Source organism: Gorilla gorilla, chromosome 1 (assembly GCF_029281585.2).
Source record: "Gorilla gorilla gorilla isolate KB3781 chromosome 1, NHGRI_mGorGor1-v2.1_pri, whole genome shotgun sequence".
Lineage (NCBI taxonomy): Eukaryota > Metazoa > Chordata > Mammalia > Primates > Hominidae > Gorilla > Gorilla gorilla.
The window spans coordinates 135,440,846-135,460,716 of NC_073224.2; the positions used below are offsets into that span (position 1 = coordinate 135,440,846).

General features: G+C 33.0%; 1 long non-coding RNA gene across 1 annotated transcript; it reads left to right on the forward strand.

Annotated features, from left to right (window-relative positions):
• The first annotated feature begins 1,326 nt into the window (after nt 1-1,326).
• LOC129529838 (uncharacterized) lies at nt 1,327-13,477 on the forward strand. The gene is made up of 3 exons (XR_008675372.1): nt 1,327-1,348; nt 6,293-6,327; nt 13,400-13,477. It is a non-coding gene; the product is annotated as an uncharacterized lncRNA (long non-coding RNA).
• Nucleotides 13,478-19,871: the final 6,394 nt, after the last annotated feature.

The following is a 19,871-nucleotide window of genomic DNA, read 5'->3' on the forward strand; positions in this document are numbered from 1 at the left end:
TAAGATTCTAAATAAACTTAAATGAACCTACAGCTATTAGGTTTATGATAAATTATTAAGATTGAGAGCTATACATGTAAAAACATTGTTTTCCTCAAAAATAACCTTAATATCACTGTTTTTTGGGGTGTAGAAATTACTGAATTACTGGATTAAGTGGTCATAAATTTGCTAGCAGGACATTAATCTACATGAATAAAGAATTTTTTTTCTATTTTAATGTATTAGAATAAAAGGCTTTTGTTATATGGATTTTTAACAATTCTTGAATACCATTGAAACACTTCATTCAACTCTGTATATTTTGATATCACATATTACACAGTGCATTTTAGAATCATGGTGAATTTACTAAAATAATTTGCTGAGGGAGACTTACAATCATGGCAGAAGGCAAAGTGGAAGCAGCTGTGTCCTACATGTCTGGAGCTGAAGAAAGAGGGAGCGGGCTGAGGTGATACACACTTCTAAACAACTGGATCTCATGAGAATTCACTGTCATGAGAACAAGGGGAAAATCTGCCCCCATAGTCCAATCGCCTCCCACCAGACCTCTCCTCCAGCATTAGGGATCACAATATGACATACAATTTGGGCAAGGACACAAATCCAATACATATCCATCATTATTTCCTTTCCTGTGTGCTTTAGAAACGAGAGAGTAAATTCTAGTGTGTCCTCTTCTTATGAGCACACCTGTCCTATGGAATCAGTGTCTCACTTTTATGACCCCATTTAACTTGAATTATTTCCTTAAATAACTCATCTTTAATACAGTCACATTGGGGGTTAGGGATTCAACATATGGATTGTGGGGAAAACAATTCAGTCCATACTGTCAATTTAATATTTACGAGCACCTAATATATTCTAAGCTATATGATAGTAGTTAAAAATATAGATGTAAAATTTCTGTTTTCATGAAGCTTATAGTTTTGTAAAGACAGATGCACTAATCACAAGTAATCCATAGAAATATACAAAATTCTAATTGAATTTAAGGCTAGGAAAAATTCCTTCAAGGATAAGACCTGGAAAAAAAAGAGTTTCAAAAACTTGTAAATCTCAAAACATTTGAGAAAAAAAGACAAAGTGAGCGGGATGAAGAAGCATAATTTGAGGCTGAAAAGATAGGCAAGAGCCGGATGGTACAGAGTCCCCCAGGTTTTGGTGAAGATTATGCATTTTGTCCTATACTTAATGGGGAGTATTTACAGGATGTACACAGTAAAGGTAGATACTCTAATTCATATTTTAAACACATTTTTTCCAGAATGGGGAAATCACATATTAAAGTGCTAAGAGAGGAATCTGAGAATCCAGTTAGGGAGATATACAAGTAGTCAAGGTAAGGAAAGAGTTAAGCATGGATTAAGTGAGTTATTCTTTTTCTTATATTCAGTTATTCTTACATTCAGATTATTCAGTGAGTTAATCTGAGTTCATTTAGGAGCAAAACCAATTCGGACATAATGAATATGGGGAGTGAGAAAGATGGATATGGCAAATGTGACACCCAGGTCTCTAGCATGATCTGTACGGAGCATGGAGGTGTCTTGTGCCACTACTAGAAACACTGGTAGCAAAACTGTTTGGAGAAAAACATAAGACCTTATTCCACACATATAAAGTTTAAAGTCAATCCTAAGCCAAAAGAACAAAGCTGGAGGCATCACGCTACCTGACTTCAAACTATACTACAAGGCTACAGTAACCAAAACAGCATGGTACTGGTACCAAAAGAGACATATAGATCAATGGAACAGAACAGAGCCCTCAGAAATAATGCCACATATCTACAACTATCTGATCTTTGACAAACCTGAGAAAAACAAGCAATGGGGAAAGGATTCCCTATTTAATAAATGGTGCTGGGAAAACTGGCTAGCCATAGGTAGAAAGCTGAAACTGGATCCCTTCCTTACACCTTATACAAAAATCAATTCAAGATGGATTAAAGACTTAAACGTTAGATCTAAAACCATAAAAACCCTAGAAGAAAACCTAGGCATTATCATTCAGGACATAGGCATGGGCAAGGACTTCATCTCTAAAACACCAAAAGCAATGGCAACAAAAGCCAAAATTGACAAATGGGATCTAATTAAACTAAAGAGCTTCTGCACAGCAAAAGAAACTACCATCAGAGTGAACAGGCAACCTACAACATGGGAGAAAATTTTCACAACCTACTCATCTGACAAAGGGCTAATATCCAGAATCTACAATGAACTCAAACAAATTTACAAGAAAAAAACAAACAACCCCATCAAAAAGTGGGTGAAGGATATGAACAGACACTTCTCAAAAGAAGACATTTATGCAGCCAAAAGACACATGAAAAAATGCTCATCATCACTGGCCATCAGAGAAATGCAATGAGATACCATCTCACACCAGTTAGAATGGCAATCATTAAAAAGTCAGGAAACAACAGGTGCTGGAGAGGATGTGGAGAAATAGGAACACTTTTACACTGTTGGTGGGACTGTAAATGAGTTCAACCATTGTGGAAGTCAGTGTGGCGATTCCTCAGGGATCTAGAACTAGAAATACCATTTGACCCAGCCATCCCATTACTGGGTATATACCCAAAGGACTATAAATCATGCTGCTATAAAGACACATGCACACGTATGTTTATTGTGGCACTATTCACAATAGCTGAGACTTGGAACCAACCCAAATGTCCAACAATGATAGACTGGATTAAGAAAATGTGGCACCTATACACCATGGAATACTATGCAACCATAAAAATGATGAGTTCATGTCCTTTGTAGGGACATGGATGAAATTGGAAATCATCATTCTCAGTAAACTATGGCAAGGACAAAAAACCAAACACCGCATGTTCTCACTTATAGGTGGGAATTGAACAATGAGAACACATGGACACAGAAAGGGGAACATCACACTCTGGGGACTGTTGTGGGGTGGGGGGAGGGGGGAGGGATAGCATTAGGAGATATACCTAATGCTAAATGACGAGTTAATGGGTGCAGCACACCAGCATGGCACATGTATACATATGTAACTAACCTGCACATTGTGCACATGTACCCTAAAACTTAAAGTATAATAATAACAAAATTAAAAATAAAATAAAATAAAATAAATAAATAAAGTTTAAAGTACCTCTGAAACATCTCAGTAAATTTGTTATGTAAGCAATGAAATCTACTGGTAAAACTCAAAAGAGTTATGGGCTAGACATCTAGATTTGTAAAACATGATAAAGATGGAATAAAATCCAAGAAAGTTATATGAAAATACGTAAGGAGAGAGAACAAACTAAAAAGAATGGGAGTCCTCTTCAGCTTTGAATAGCTTGAACATTTAGAAAACAAGAGAAAGAGGAGTAGCTGCAATAGGAAATTAAAAAGGAGAAGGCAGAAAGATAGGAGAAAAAAACATCGTGATGAAGTATCATGGAAGAAAAAAAGGAGGGATTTAAAATTCTCATGGGTTCCACAGAGAATACAGTCAAACTGGGAGGTAAATTGTTGTCTTGACTTATCAACAACTTGTTATACCAGACTATTTATACTACATAATTTATCTAATTTGTTCTCTCACTAGCCCTCTTAAGCATAAGATTAATTACTTGTCAAAGAGAATAAATGACAGATCTGAAATTCAAACGTCATCCTGCATTTGTCATATTCTGGTAATACAACAAAAGTTTTAACTATGTTATCCAAATATCCGCTAAAATACAAGCTTTGGGGGATTGAAAATATTATATAACAAATCGTTTTTTAAAAAACTGAAAATGAAGCTACAAAGAGGAATAACATATTGTCCTACTCATTGCCTATGCCAACTTTTTAGTTGTTTCTTTGGCTTGTGGGTGGCATTTGATAATAGCTTTATTTTATATTTGTTTATTTATTTATTTTTTAGAGACAGAGTCACACTGTTACCCAGGCTGGAGTGCAGTGATCCAATCATAGCTCACAGCAGCCTCGACCTTCTGGGCTCAAGTGATCCTCCCTCCCAAGCCTCCAGAGGAGTTACTACAGGTGCATGGAACCATGCCTAGCTAATAAAAAAGAAATGTAGAGATGGGGTCGAGCTATGTTGTCCGGGCTGATCTTGAACTCCTGACCTCAAGCAGTCCTCCAATCTCAGACTCCCAATGCACTGGGATGGTAATAGATTGACTATCTCATGCATTTCTTCTTTTTTTGGAAGCTCAAGCAGAAATCTAACAATAAATCATCTTTTCTAAAAATGTCATTTTGAATTTAAAGTGAAATTTTTATTGCTAAATTATTACATTTATGCCATTAAGGTGTTCTAACAATTAAGTCTACAGACGTTCTATTAAAAATGAGAAAATTGTGTTCCTCAGTTATATTCAATTTCTCACCAATGGTCTGGATCAAGCTGCTTTATTTGTGTTTATAAAAAAAGGGTGAATAACTTTTATTTCCCAAAAGTTTTTTCAATTTTTTTTCAAAGGACCTGTTATATTTTAAATCAGACGTGTAGGAATGTCAAAGCTTTTTAAGGGAATTTTGTAGTTAGCTTATGTTTTATAATTTAGATAGAAATCAAGTCTCTGCAATAAAACAACTGTCTTTTAATAGTTTCAGTTGATAATAAAATCATGTAATAGTTTGTATATTTTATTATTAGTAGATGTAGAAAGTTTAGGAAACTGAACTTCGTTAGTTGTGTTGTGAGGGAAGAATTAATGCAGTATACTAAAATATTATAAGCCCAGTGCTGGGTTTAAATCCTGTCTCCTACAAATGAGATAATTTCAGCTTATCCATTTCTGGCTCTAAAATATAAATTAATTGAATATAACTGGGCAGCAAGTGGTGGTGGGAAATGACTTTAATTGGTGGATAAAGAAAGGCTCTCAATAGAGGTGACATTTTTGCTAAGGAGTAGAGGAAAGTAGAGAGTTACTGGATGTTTGAGAAGAGAAGACATAGTTAAAAAAAAAATCCTGGTGAGTGACAAACTTAGAATTTGTAACAGTATTTCAAGTCCTTTTATGTTTACTTTAGAAGTTGTGTTCACAGGAAGGGGAACATCACATTCTGGGGACTGTTGTGGGGTGGGGGGAGGGGGGAGGGATAGCTTTAGGAGATATACCTTATGCTAAACGACGAGTTAATGGGTGCAACACACCCATTATATGTATACATGGCACATGTATACATATGTAACTAACCTGCACATTGTGCACATGTACCCTAAAACTTAAAGTATAATAATAATAAAATAAAATAAAATTAAATTAAATTAAAAAAAGAAGTTATGTTCATAACATTGAATCTATCAGCAAAAGTATAAGCTTTGTCCAAGCAGATTCAGCCCTGTGCATGTAGGTTATGTAGATTAAGTGGGTAGTTAAGTTTAACCATTGTTGTTTCTTTCTTAGTTGAATATAAAGCAGAAAGAAAAAAGTAAAGACCATTAAAGAGCATTTGCAAAAAAATAATTTTAAGTCATGCATGATGAAAGTGAGGGTGGAGGTCAAAGAATAAGCAGTTTTCTTGATGTCAATGAGCTATTTTGCAAAAAGAATTTGAGTAAGTGAATCCATATTCCAAGAAAAAAAATGTATCTAATAACACAGTGACCATCTAGTCGAAGTCCTGTTTTGGTGATCTGAACTACATAACTTGTCCTTACAAAAACAAAAGCAATAAATACCCCTTTAATAATGAAGATTAATGTATTTATAGGAAGAAATAAACACACACACACACATTATCTATCTATCTATCTATCTATCTATCCATCTATCTCTCTAAAGTCTGAAAGTGGTAACCAATTCCCAAGTAGCATTTGGCAAGCTAAAAGGTTACAAGATCACTCTGGGCTTGAAAGACAGGGAAGTAAGGATGCTTGGAAAGGGGAGAAGATGCATTGTCTGATTACTAAATTAGTCAGTGTTCTCCAGGGAATCAGAACCAGAATGATAGATAAATAGAAAATAGATAGATAGATGATAGATAGATTAGACAGATGACAGACAGATAGATGAGATAGATGATAGATGGATAGATAGATAGATAGATAGATAGATAGATAGATAGATAGATAGAAGATATTTATTGTGAGGATTGGCTTACCTAATTATGGAGACCGAGAATTGCTAAGATCTATCATCTGCTGGAGGACCAGGAAAGCTGGTGGTATCATTTGATTTGAGTCTGAAATCTCAAGATCCAGGATCTCAGCTGTCTAAGAGTAGGAGAATATTGATGTCCTAGCTCAAAAAGGGAGAAAAAATGTTCTCTTTTAAAAATCTTTTTGTTTTGTTCAGGCCTTCAACAACTTGATGATGTCTGCCCTCATTTGGTGAGTGTAGATTTCTTTTACTAAGTTTACTGATGCAAATGCTAATGTCTTCCAGAAATTCCCTTATAGACAGACACCAGAAATAATATTTTACCGTCTATCTAGGATCCTTTAGCTTACTTAAGTGATGCTTGGATTAGACATCACAGCTACATATAATTTTGCATCCCTCACAGGTTCACTGCTGAATTCAACCACTCCTTTCTGCCACAGTTTCTTTTTTAAATAATGCAAAAAATATTTCTGTTTTTATTTAATGATACCGCTAAGAATCTTACAGGATGAAAGACAAAGATAACGCCACAGAAATGTTTTTAAACATGAATATGATAAAACCTGGAAAATAATTGGAAAAGTTTAAAAGGGGAAATGAAAAAATCACAGGAAAAAAGAAAATAATGCAGTGAAGGCATAATTAGGAATTAAATATTTATAAAATTTAAGAGAAGAGGAGTGAAAAAAACTCTAATATACATTAGATAATATGAATGAAAACAAGGAAGTCTGTTTCTGTGAAAGTAAAGTGACAGATTTGGTTAACTGGACATTTTTTTCTGCTAAAAAGAACAGAGGTTGTTTTACGTAGTTTAAAAAATTTATCAGTATGAATAATAGGGTTCACTCTCTTACAAACAAGAAAATTCTTCTGTAGCATCACATAGACTGGAATGTTATGCAAGAAATATTAAACATACTCACATGCTCACTAAGTTTTTTAAATCATAGTTTAAATTGCTAATGAAAGCTCAGCTGCTATGACCTCGCTTAATCTAGTAGTACTTGCAACACAAGAAGAATCTTATGTCTCTTGCCATTTTAAACTCTACTCTGACCTCACCTGCTTATATTTTATTTTAGTGTAAATAGACCATGTCATTTGGGGGATAGCTCATTTTCTGTCATGTTAAAACCCAAAGTCACCTCAAAATGACATTTTTTCGTTTGACCCACTCCCCCCCTTTTTACCCCTCAAAACCACAAAAATCTAAAGAAACACTGAAATTGCCTTTCTTTGTGTTTTCGTACTTACTGCCTTTGTACTGTTTAAAACAGTGACCTTGACATTCTAAAAAGTCTAAAATGATTTGGAGAAAACTTTCCAACAGATATTGCTCAATATATTTTCAGACCAATATGTTGCAGATGGAATCTTGAGATAATTGAAAAACTCCACAGGCTCAGTTTTTTTTGTGTGTAATGAACTAAACTAAATGGCCTTTTACAATGATCACAGTGAAGATAATTTGGTAACAGAAATTCTCAAGTGTGTCCCTCTGGTTTTGTAAAACTAAATAAATGCCCACCAGACATTGTATGTGTTGAAGCAGATTCTGGTGACAATTGTAATTCCTCTTTCTTTACATGATATTTCACCAGTGAAGACAAATTAGCAGCTTTGTATGTAATTTGCAGAATTAGACAAAATCTCTTCCTTAAATATATCACTGGAAGCTTTGTCATGAGTAATTCATTTTCAATTTATAAGTGATACAGTTATTCTTTAAAAATTGATTTATCTAGCAACTACTGGTTAAGTTTCTACTGTAAAACTTAATATCCCCTACTTAGGTCCTGAAGATGTAGCACTGTGAATCATAGATATTCAGCGTTCCTGCAGAAATTACGTTAACACATACAAGTTTATTTAAACAGGAAAGCATCAATACTTAGTGCAGGTAAGGAAATAGAAGTAGCAGCAGAAAGAACTTCTTGGGTACTAAACACCCTGACAGTTTTTAATCTATCCATCAAAATTCAAGAAAGCTTATGAACTCCTACCAAAATGATGGAAGGATGAAAATACTATTAAATATATTGACAAGAATCTTCTGCAGGAAGAATTACTCCACCAGGGTATGCTTACGTATTCTTTTCTTTTATTTCTTTATTTATTTATTTATTTTGAGATGGAGTTTCGCTCTTGTTGCCAGGCTGGAGCGCAATGGCACGATCTCGGCTCACTGCAACCTCCACCTTCTGGTTTCAAGTGATTCTCCTGCCTCAGCCTCCTGAGTAGCTGGGATTACAGGTGCCTGCCACACCATGCTCTGCTAATTTTTTTGTATTTTTTTAGTAGAGACGGGGTTTCACGATGTTGGCCAGGCTGGTCTCGAATCCCTGACCTCATGATCCACCTGCCTTGGCCTCGCAAAGTGCTGAGATTACATGCGTGAGCCACTGCGCCAGGCCCAGGGTATGTTTGTTACATAAGCGATCATGAACAGCTAGAACTATAGAACCACTATTGATTAAATTTTCAATTAAAATTAAAATGTAGATTCTAGAGACGTTTCTGAAAGATATTAAAAGTATATGGCATTAAAATAACTCTCTCAAGTCTGAGGAAAAATGCTTGGGTAAGCCTAAACTGTAGATTGGCCTGGCATATAGAAGATAATTAGAAGTTGATGTATCATGCCAAAAATTTAAAAGAGGAAAATTCAGAGAGGATAATGTTATAGTCATTTCTTTAGTTTTTCCTCAATAATGAAACAGATGACAAAGGACAACAAACTGATCTCATTAACAAGGAACATTGTATTGTAAATTATATCATGAGAAAGACAGAAAATTCCTTTGTTACCTTTACATAACAGGAAAGAAAAGAAGAATAAACAAGATGAGAATCCATAAAGCTTATGTGATCAGCAATGAGAAGGTAGTTTTGAGATTTTTCAGTGGTCTGCAAGTTGTTCTTACCACTGTATTCACATGACTTTTACTGTAAAAAAAAATTCTATATCTATGTCTCTCTCCTCAAGTAATTGTTATACCTCTTCAAAACAAAATGACAACAAAGTGTAAAAGGGAAATGTCACTGAGTGTGAGGGCAAGAAAGTTAACTTCATTAGCTCAACAATGAAGATATCTGTGGCAAAAGCACATATCAAAATGGAAATGATTCAAATCTGAGAACAGAGAAAACTTAATGGTATAGAATGGCCTGTATTTTGAATGATTTTTTTCTTGTTACAATTATATATAAATTTATGAACCCTAGGAAGGCTACCAAGTTAAAAAATGAAGTTTAAAATATGAGATGCTCTTTAACTTAAAGTGGGGTTATGCCTTATAAACCCATAATAAGTCAAAAGTATCATTAAGTCAAAAATGCATTAGTGCTGGCAATACAGCTATTTAAATGATTTTTTAACTTTACAATGGTGTGAAAGCCATATATATTTAGTAAAACCCATAGCTCCATGGGAAGTCCTTAGGAGCTCCTTGATTTATGATGGGGTTATATCCTGATAAACCCATCATAAAATAGAAAAACCATGTCAGAATATCCTAAGTCAGAAACTTTTGGTATTTAAATGCTGAATTTAGTGGTGCATAGATGTGCCATCTAGATTTTTTAAATGGTAATTACATACCAGTCACATTAACTAAATTCTAATGTATTTAAATTACAAATCTCATGTTTCAATGTTAAAAAATTGTAAATATTAAACTTTTAATACCACAGGTATTCAATGAAATCATTACATTCCCAATAAATTGTTTTCTCGAATTGTCTTACAGTTTTCTCCTTTGTCAGCACTATGAAAGAATTCCTGCTTTCATAATGTTCATTCAAAATAGAAATGATTTTGACTACGTTACTTCTCCTTCCAGAATTTTTTACAAAGTCATATTTGTCTTTTGTCAGGTATATGGATATATAATTGTTTGTATACCTCAGATGAGGGGCAACATTACCATAAAAGCAGAAATAAATCACAAGCTGCCTTCTTCAAAGATGCTTTTGTCAAACTAATTTTGCTACAGTAGAAAGCAAATTCATGCACACATATGTGTTAAGGGATTTTTCACAGTATGATAGTATAATATAGTTAGTAATCACTTCTCCCAGAATAATACAAAAGCCAAACATGGTTATTATAGTTTCAGTAAAGAATGAATGCTGTATCAATAGGATGCTCTACTGAGGAAACTACAGATCATATCCAGATAAGTTGAAAAGTAATAAAATTGAACTGGTATACTTAATTTATCCCTTTTTACAGAATTTTTTTTTATCTACCATTTAGAAAATAACAGTATGGTATTACAAAAGAAATCACATCATCAACTTTAGTTCAAATACATACTTGCAGCTGCTTGTTGTATAAAGTTTTTTTTAAAGAAGATTCTCATCCTTCATTTTTGTAAGTTGTGTGTTGAATAAATTGTTTTAACCAGTTTTCTTACCCAAAAATGTATTTGCTTTAAAATACATTTTGAACTGTAATTACATGTTTTTCAGTAACTTATGCATTTTATTAAATATTTCATTCAAAAAAGGGTATTTATTTAGTTTTTTAAAATTTATTGAGTCATGTGCTAAGCATTTTTCACATATGTGACTAAAATAATATAACTTCAATTACAATTTGTAAATTATAAGTAAAGGATTTTGCACTATTAAAAAAAGAGTAAGTTACTTTCACAGCAAACCCTATAATGGAATGTTAATTTGTTTCTGTATGAATTCAAAGTCAAGTACTTTTGGACTTCCTCTTCCATCTTTGATGGAGCAGTTAAAATCAGACCCATGCACCCCTAGTTCTTGGGGAAATAGAAAAAAAAATAAATTTTAAAATAAAAACTTAAAAACAGGAAACAAAGCAAGGAGGAAGAGGAGCAACCTAAAGGGCACTGAAGAATTAATGAAAAGACAGGTCTTGAGGGGACAAAATCTTGGAGAAGCAGGACAACACTCAGGAAGTCAACCAGCTGTTCCTTTTTCCTTCAGGGCATTTTCAGACTCTTTACCCATTGCAAGAAATTGAGCATCCACGCAAGATACTTGGTAAACCAGAATTGCAGTAGAAAGAAACAATGAACTTAGTGTCTCACATTCTGCTGAGCATACCTTTAAAATGTCTTCAAATTTCTAAGTACATGAGACGAAGGCAAACGGCAGAAAAGCTCAGAAATGTAGAGACGTCTGGACAGTCAAATTGCTGGTGAGACAAGTATGGATATTCTGTTAAAATTAATATACTATTATGAGTTGTGATTTATCCAACAAATATGCTTTAAGCACTATGAATGCACAGAGTATTGCACAGAAGAATGATTTCCACTGAAAAAGGAAAGTCTGTTGATCAGCAGATAATTTGGGGGTTTCTGATAAATGAATAAGGATTTGAACCACTTTCAAATGTCTCCTCTTAGAAGTCAAGTCCCACATTCTCTCTCAAATGATCCTAAAGTATTGGGCTCCTGCTTCTGTTACATCACCTGTATTAGTACATCTTAATTATGTTTAACTTGCCGGACTCCCTCCTCTTACCAGCTTCTGAGTTGTGCTCATTTTGTTTATTTCACTGATGCAAAACGATATGTATAAATGATATGCTTATCGATTTAATGAAGAAGATATTTTAGGTCTTTTAGTAGACAAAAGACTTCACAGATATGGAATTGCATTAGTCAGGGTTCTCTAGAGGGACAGTACTAATAGGATAGACGTATATATAAAAGGGAACTTACTAAGGAGTGTTGACTCACATGATCACAAGGTGATGTCCCACAACAGGCCGTCTGCAAGCTGAGGAGCAAGGAAGCCAGTCTGAGTCCCAAAACCTCAAAAATATGGAAGCTAACAGTGTAGCCCTCAGTCTGTGGCCAAAGGCCAGAGGGCCACTGGCAAACCACTGGTGTAGGTCCAAGAGTCCAAAAGTTGAAGAACTTGCAGTGCGATGTTCGAGGGCAGGAACCATGCAGCATGGAAGGAAGATGGAAGACAGAAGACTTAGCTGCCAGTCTAGGCCTTCCATTTTCCTTTTCCTCTTTTATCCTAGCCACACTGGCAGCTGATTAGATGATATCCACCCAGATTGAGGGTGGGTCTGCCTCTTCCAGTCCACTGACTCAAAGTTAATCTCATTTGGCAACACCCTCACAGACACACCCAGGAACACTACTTTGCATCCTTCAATCCAATCAAATTGACACTCAATATTAAACATCACAGGAATCGAGGCTCATTCTCATATTATGTTCACATAGAAGATGAAAAGATAGAGAATCTTGCAGGAAAAAAAATACCAAAAGCAAAAATGCAAATGTGTGAGGTACTGTATAGCAGGGGTCCTCAAACCCAGGGCCACAAACCAGTACATGCCCGTGGCCTATTAAGAACCCGGCCTCCCAGCAAAGTAAATGGCGGGCCAGGGAGTATTACTTCCTGAGCTCTGCTTCCTGTCAGAACAGGAGCGGCATTGGATTCTCATAGGAATAGGAACCTTATTGTGAACTGCGAATGTGAGGAATCCAGGTTGTGCACTTCTTGTTAGAATCTAATGCCTGATGATCTGAGGTGGAACAGTTTTATCCCAAAACCACTCCCCACACAAGCCCCATATGTGGAAAAACTGTCTTCCAGGAAACTGGTCTCTGGTGCCAAAAAGGTTGGGGAATGCTGCTGTATAGGGTCAATCTTAAAGATTATTCACACAGATAACTAAACAAAGTTTGATTTTCCAGTAGAGATTAATATAATATGTTTTGGGGAAAAAAAAATACAGCTGGGAAATTTTCAAGTTACCCGATTACCAGGCCAAGAAGTTTTGACATTTCCCAAAAACTCTTTTAGGAATTTCTGTTGTCATTAAGATGCTGAGGAAAACAGGATGAATTGAATAAACTACCTTTTTTGTTTGTTTGTTTGTTTTCTAAGTCATCGTCTTTTTTTTTTTTTTTTTTTGTGATGTCCAAACAGGATTGAGGTGGCCATATCAGGATTTACTGCAACCTCTAACTCCTGGCCTTAAGTGATCCTCCTGCCTCAGCCTCCCAAAGTGCTGGGATTGCAGGGAGCCATCATGCTGAACCTAAAATAGCTTTAAGTAAACTGATCTAGTTGTGCTCTAAATTGGTTTTGCCTGTAACCTGAGGTCACAGAATCTTTAAATTTTCTTTGTCTAAGATGTTACTTTATCAGTAGATAATGGACTAATTATTAAGCTTTACGCAGACTATTTCTGTTCTTTTCATTGTGTATTTCTGTTGATAATTCCATGACTAATATATGTATTACTTTAAACAAATTGTTCAATAACATATGACTTTTCTTTTCCAGGAAGATTCAAAAATTTTCTTCATGTCACAAAATGCTACAACCTAGACAACAGTGCCATTATTATTTTTTAACTGGGGCTAATAAAGATATCTTCATTGTTTTGTTTTGTTTGGTTTTCCTAAATATATGCATTAGCTTGGTGGGTTATGCAATGTTACAATCTTTAGAGTGTATAAAATCTATCACCAACATTTCAAAAAGCTAGAATAATCAAACAAGTACTGTCTCTTTAATTAAAAATGCTTTGTTCAGTATAAAATTTATCTTATACATAGGATACTTAAGATTATGTATGAGAAGAATTTAAAATTATTTGAAAATTTAAGAACAATGCTGGTATTTCCAATTATTGCTTTTGCGAAATCTATGCCTGTGTTTAAACAGCTGGTGTAAATACACACACAAACACACACACACATTTCCTACTTTTTAAGATTAAAGTGTTATTTTCTAACAATCTGACAACCCAATAAATTCTGAACTGTTTTTATGGTGCTTTTTCATTACGGTTTTATTTGTTGCTTGCTAATTACTTTTTGCCCAATTTCATTTGCAGTTTGAATAAATAAACTGTAACTTTCTGCCCGCAGGTTACTAGAGGAATAGTCAATATGCAGCTGTAATAAAATCATAAATTTCTTTGAACAGGCAATTTCCAACTTATACTTCCATAGAGAGTTTTTAAATATCTACTGTTAGAGAAACAACTTTATGGGACCTGCAAAGTTTTATTCTAATTTATAAAGCTTAGAATCGTAAAGATGAAATAAAAAGATTGGTGGTATATTTTGACTTAGAAAATAATAATTTCAATGACAATGAAAATGACCCTTTTACACATTTATCTGATATATGTGCTTTTCAAATTCAGTGAATGAGAGAATTGGTTTTGGTAATTATTTAACTGTATGCTATCGCTGTGTGTCATCCAACTAAAAATTTTGATAAACTTGGCTAATTTTGATAATTGATATTCAGAGTCCAACATGAATTTTGGTTTTGTTTTCTAGCCAGCAAAGCATATTCATTATAGTGAACAATTTTGGCCTTTGCATTTTCTTTAATAAAATGCTGAGTAAACATTAAAGCTCCTGTCTGTATTTCTAGTTGAATTTTCCTAGTACCGAGATTAAATAATAATAAATATATAAAATCTTGTTTACAACATGATAAAATATTCACAGTACTAATTTAATATTAAAATATAAAATCATTTTTGGGAAATACAGTCTTATTTTCACTTGTAACTTTTTAGTGATTTTGTTAAATCTTCAATTTCATATGGAAGTATGTACATCAAATGGATACTACTTGCATAAATAATTGTGAAATATTCATTAATGCAGTGAAATATAATTGTAACTTATTTGTTTAAAAAAAAGCATAAAACCTGTCAAATAAAATTTTATTTTTGAAGTATATGTACATTCTAATTATATTCATATTGTATTCTAAAATATTTTAAAATAATTACTTTCTAGAAATACAAAAGCAAATTCCAGATAACTAACTACTCAGAAATGATGGCAAAAGCTGATACTTCTTCTGTGAATGTCTTCAGAGTCCAAAAAAGGACACATACTACCTCTTAAAGTAAGAGTAGGGTTATTTCTCCTCTTTAGAAAATTTAGTATTAAATGTAACATGGAGGTGGTGATGTCCTAGATATTCTTCTTATTCAATAGTTTGGAAATATTTCATCAGCCTCTGCAAAGACTCCCCACTGGTTCGGGTTTTTAATAACATTAAAGTGCACATAAGTTCAGTATTTTTCCATTTACATAGGAGGAAAGAAGAAAGAGGGCTTCTAGAGCCTATTAGTACTGGAAGATGTTTATGGACAAGGGTCATACTCCTGGGGTCACCACTCTAAAAACTTTTGGATAATTAGGATAAAATTTGCATAAACATCAGAAATTTGAGATGCTTATCTGAAGTAAGTTTTTTGAGGTCATTTGCACAATTTTACTGTGATGAGCATCAAGGGGCTCTGAGAATGAGCTAGAGTATTGTATCAGTTTTAACAAAAGAATAAAAAGCCAAGAAAAACAGAAAACTACATGTGCAAAAGATAATTTTAAAGATGGAAGAATTATGGGACATAGGATGGCAGGTAGACATAAACATTAAAAGACAAAAAGGAATGATTATAAAGAAATATATTTTGAAAGGTAGATATGTCTGGAACAGGAAAATAAAACAATGCATCATTTAACTTAACTTGAGTGATTCTTCACAAGTTACTGAAGATGATGAATTATAGAATAATTTGTAAATGTTTTATAAATTTTAAATAGGTGAAATAACAGGCAAATTGATTATTCAGATGGAATATAAAAAAACTGCTTTAAAAATATTCTGATAGTCGCTTTCATTTAGAAATATTATTTTAATATGAACAATTTATAACAAAATTTTCTAAATAAAAATTAAAGAACTTAAAAAGTTTTATTAAGAAATAAATTAAAAATTAAAAACTTTTAATAGTACCGTTTTTTCAAATAAATACAAAAATAATCTCTAGAGACTTAAAGGTTATAAAATCAATTTACTGGATATTTTAATTTATTCATCTACAAAGGAAGGGTAATATATATTTTAAAAGCATTTATTTATAAAAATATAGGAAACTTTGTAATCTTATATGCAGAAAACAAATGAAATTTATGAAGAAAGTACCATATCCTGGAAAGAGTTTTGAAGATACAAGAAGCAAATATTATTATTTTGCAAAAAATAATAGTTTTACATTTATTTTTCCAAAAAAACTCTGGTAAAACTTCTGTTAGTTTTTACAAAGAATTAAAAAGCATCATAAGGAAAGTTTAGAAAGTTAGCTGACCTCATTGTACCATATATCAGATCATTTCATAAGCAACATATTTTGTCAGACCTGAAAAAAGATTAAGAACTTTTGCTTGTTGACTGTGGGCTTTGGCATCATCATCATATGCTAGGGACAACATTAACTGCTTATATACTGTGGAAAAGCATTTAGAGTTGTTGTAGACACAATAATGGCTCTCAAAAACGTCCACATTCTAAATTGCAGACACTGTGATTATATTAGGTTATATGGCAAGGGGGAATTAAGGTTGCAGATGGAATCAAGTTTACTAGTAAACTGACCTCAATATAAGGAAACTTTCCTGGATTATCCAGGTGAGACCAATGTAGTCACAAGTAACCTTAAGAGTGCAAGAGGACGGCCAATGAGGACAGTTAGAGGGAGATGTGAATATGGAATAATGGTCAAAGAGGTGTAACATTGCTGGCTTTGAAGATGAAAAAAGAAGGCCATGTCCCAAGGACTGTGGGTGGACTCTAGAAGCAAGAAAAGACAAGAAAATAATTTTTTTTGGTGGAGGGTGAGACCCTTCAAGAAGAAATACAGTCTTGCTCACACCTGAACCATTAGCCCAATAATACCCAAATCAAACTTTTAACACATAGAACAACAATATAATACTCTTTAATTCTTAATTTTTATGGATACATAGTAGTACGTTTTATAGGGAACATATTATATTTTGATACAATCAAACAATGTGTAATGATCAAATCAGGGATTGGGATATCCATCACCTCAAACATTTATTTCCTTGTCTGGGAACATTCCAAATCCACTCCTCAAGTTATTTTGTAATATACAATAAATTACTGTTGATTATAGTCACCCTATTGTGCCACCAAACACTAGATCTTATTTATTCTAACTGTATTTTTATACACATTACCTCTGTATTACCTCTCCCCCACTATCTTTTCTGGCTCTGATAATGATTATTCTATTCCCTATTTTCATGACATACATATATATTTAGCTCCCACATGTGAGAAAGAGCATTTGTGGTAATTTGTTGTGGTAGGAATATAAAATGAATACCAGTTTATAGATTTTAAAATATAATTTTCACTTTGAACTTCCACACATGCATACATATACATACATAGTGTTTAAAACATATATTACACAATTTAACAATTAATTGTCAAGAGGGTGTTACCAGTACTCAGATCAAGAAAGATAACATTGCTAATATTTCCAAAAACTCATCTCTTGTACCTCTTTAATCACATCTTCCTCCTTGTTTCCCATAAAATGTGATAATCATTTCTAGCCTTTTATTTGGTACAGTGTACACTGCTAGGGTGACAGGTGCACCAAAGTCTCAGAAATCACCACTAAAGAAATAATAAATCACCACTAAAGAATTTATCCAAACACCACCTGTTTCCCAAAAACCTATTAAACTAAAAAATGATCTGCTTTTACATTTTACGTAAATAGAATCCACCTAAGATACTTTTTATGTTAGTGTTTTGCAAATGACCCATATGGCATATGATTTTAGGTTTTGCATTTCAACTGTGTATTACATTCCAATCTAGTATAATTTCATAATTTATCAATAATTCTCATAATTTTATACGTCAATGTTACTATCAGTGGACACTGGGTTAATTCTAACTTAGGGATAACCGTCATCTATGACTCTTTTTCTTACAAGCATCATAGTAAATATAGGAGAGAAATTATACGATGCGTGCACAAAGCCCTCACGTATAGAAGATCGCATAGCTGAACTTTTTTAAAGATACCTGAATTAAATGTTTGCTTTGTTTTGAGTTTGTAAGTACTTTTTATTGTTTGTCCATTGGTGGTTTATTTGTATTTACACTACTTGAAAATCATAGAGTTCTCAAATCTGTAGCTCAATATTGATGTTTTACATCAGTTTTGAAAAACTTTTCAGCCAGTGTTTGTTTTCAGTTACCACATCTGATTCACACTTTTTTTCCTCTAGTGGGAGTACAATGACACCTAACTTAGATCTTAGATTCATGCTGTACATGCCTTTTAAACTTTTTTTGGTCCTTTGTCTTTTCCAAGCTTCAATTTGTATACTTTCTATTAACCTATCATTTATTACAACAGTCCTCTTCACTGCTGTGTTTAAGCTACTGTTACACACATGTATTGACTTGTTATTTCATGTTTTAATTTTAGAATTTTTATTGATAGTTTTCCATGTAAAATATTCTATCTTGTTTTCTTTGGGGAAGGTCTATTAGTTATAATTTGTGTGACTATATCTAGATATGGCTCTGTTTCTATTTTCTGCAGTGTCTTTTGTTTTTTGGTCTTGTTTCTTGGCATATAATTTTATTGCATGCTAGATCATTAACAGCCTCCAAAAATAATTTAATTTCCTATCTGGCAATAGAGTATGACGAGATCACCTTGATCTCATAAGAAATTTAGTTAGGTAGAGCCTGGACTTTATATTGTGTTCATTTTCTTCTCAGTCCCTCAAAACCAAATGACATATTTTCCTAGAATGTCATGTTTTTGTTATTGTTTTATCTTGTACTTTAGCCTATTAATTCATCACCATATTTTCAGCTTTTTCATGCATTTTAGGCTTTTAAATAATAGTTTACATTTATGTTTTTATTTGTTTATAGTAGTAGTGTGATTTTTAATAATTTAACTCTCATCAAGGCATGCATTGTTAAATTACTTCTGCTCTCTTTCTAATACACGTTTTTGCATCCATACTTATACTTTTTTGATGTTTCCCATTTTTACACCGACCCTTAAAGTACACAGTTAAAATATGTTTTGCAGTATAGCCATAAATCCTTATAAACACACATTATAATCCATTCAGGGAAAAATGCGGTTTACATAATATATGTGTTAACATTTATTTAATGTAACACAAATGTAAAATTTATGGTTTGCAAATTGTGTAAATGGTAGTTCTGTTCAAAAGGATTTTCTAATCATTTCTTCAATCAGAGTCCTGAGTTTTATGGTGTGATATTTTTGAAATAATAAATAAAAACAATTTTGCTCTTATAAAACCAGGGAAAGTCTCCTACTCGGTATAAAATACAAGAGATCCAGAAAAGTAGATATCCATGTTTAATCATCTATTTGCTAAGAAAGTCTGAAGAAGTATTGTACAATAAACAGTATTAGAGTGCTAGTAGTCTTTGTCTAAGAACAGATACATACAACTTGTCTTTAAAAAATATAAAGCCTAGAAACTCAATTTGTAATAGCTATCTTTTACTAATTCATTCATATAATTGGATACTTATTGTTTTAGGTTTATCTTTTTGGATTTAGAACATATAAACCTTTAGAATTTTCATCTTATAATTAATTGAGTTGGTGAAATCTTATTCACCTTGGAGACTACTTTTCTGATTTTTTACATTTTTCTAAATATTAAGATTCTCATAATGTCATAACTTACAATTATAAAATAAAAAATGACCATGCCAGGTGACTTCACATGCAAAATTGGAAATTGATAATAAATTAATTTACTTTTGTCTAATTTTTATATCCAGTTAAGCTCATTTGCACTTGTAAAACAAAGCAATAGGTATAGACAAATTATGATAAGCTCTTTTGCACTTGTAAAACAAAGCAATAGGTATAGACAAACTATGATCT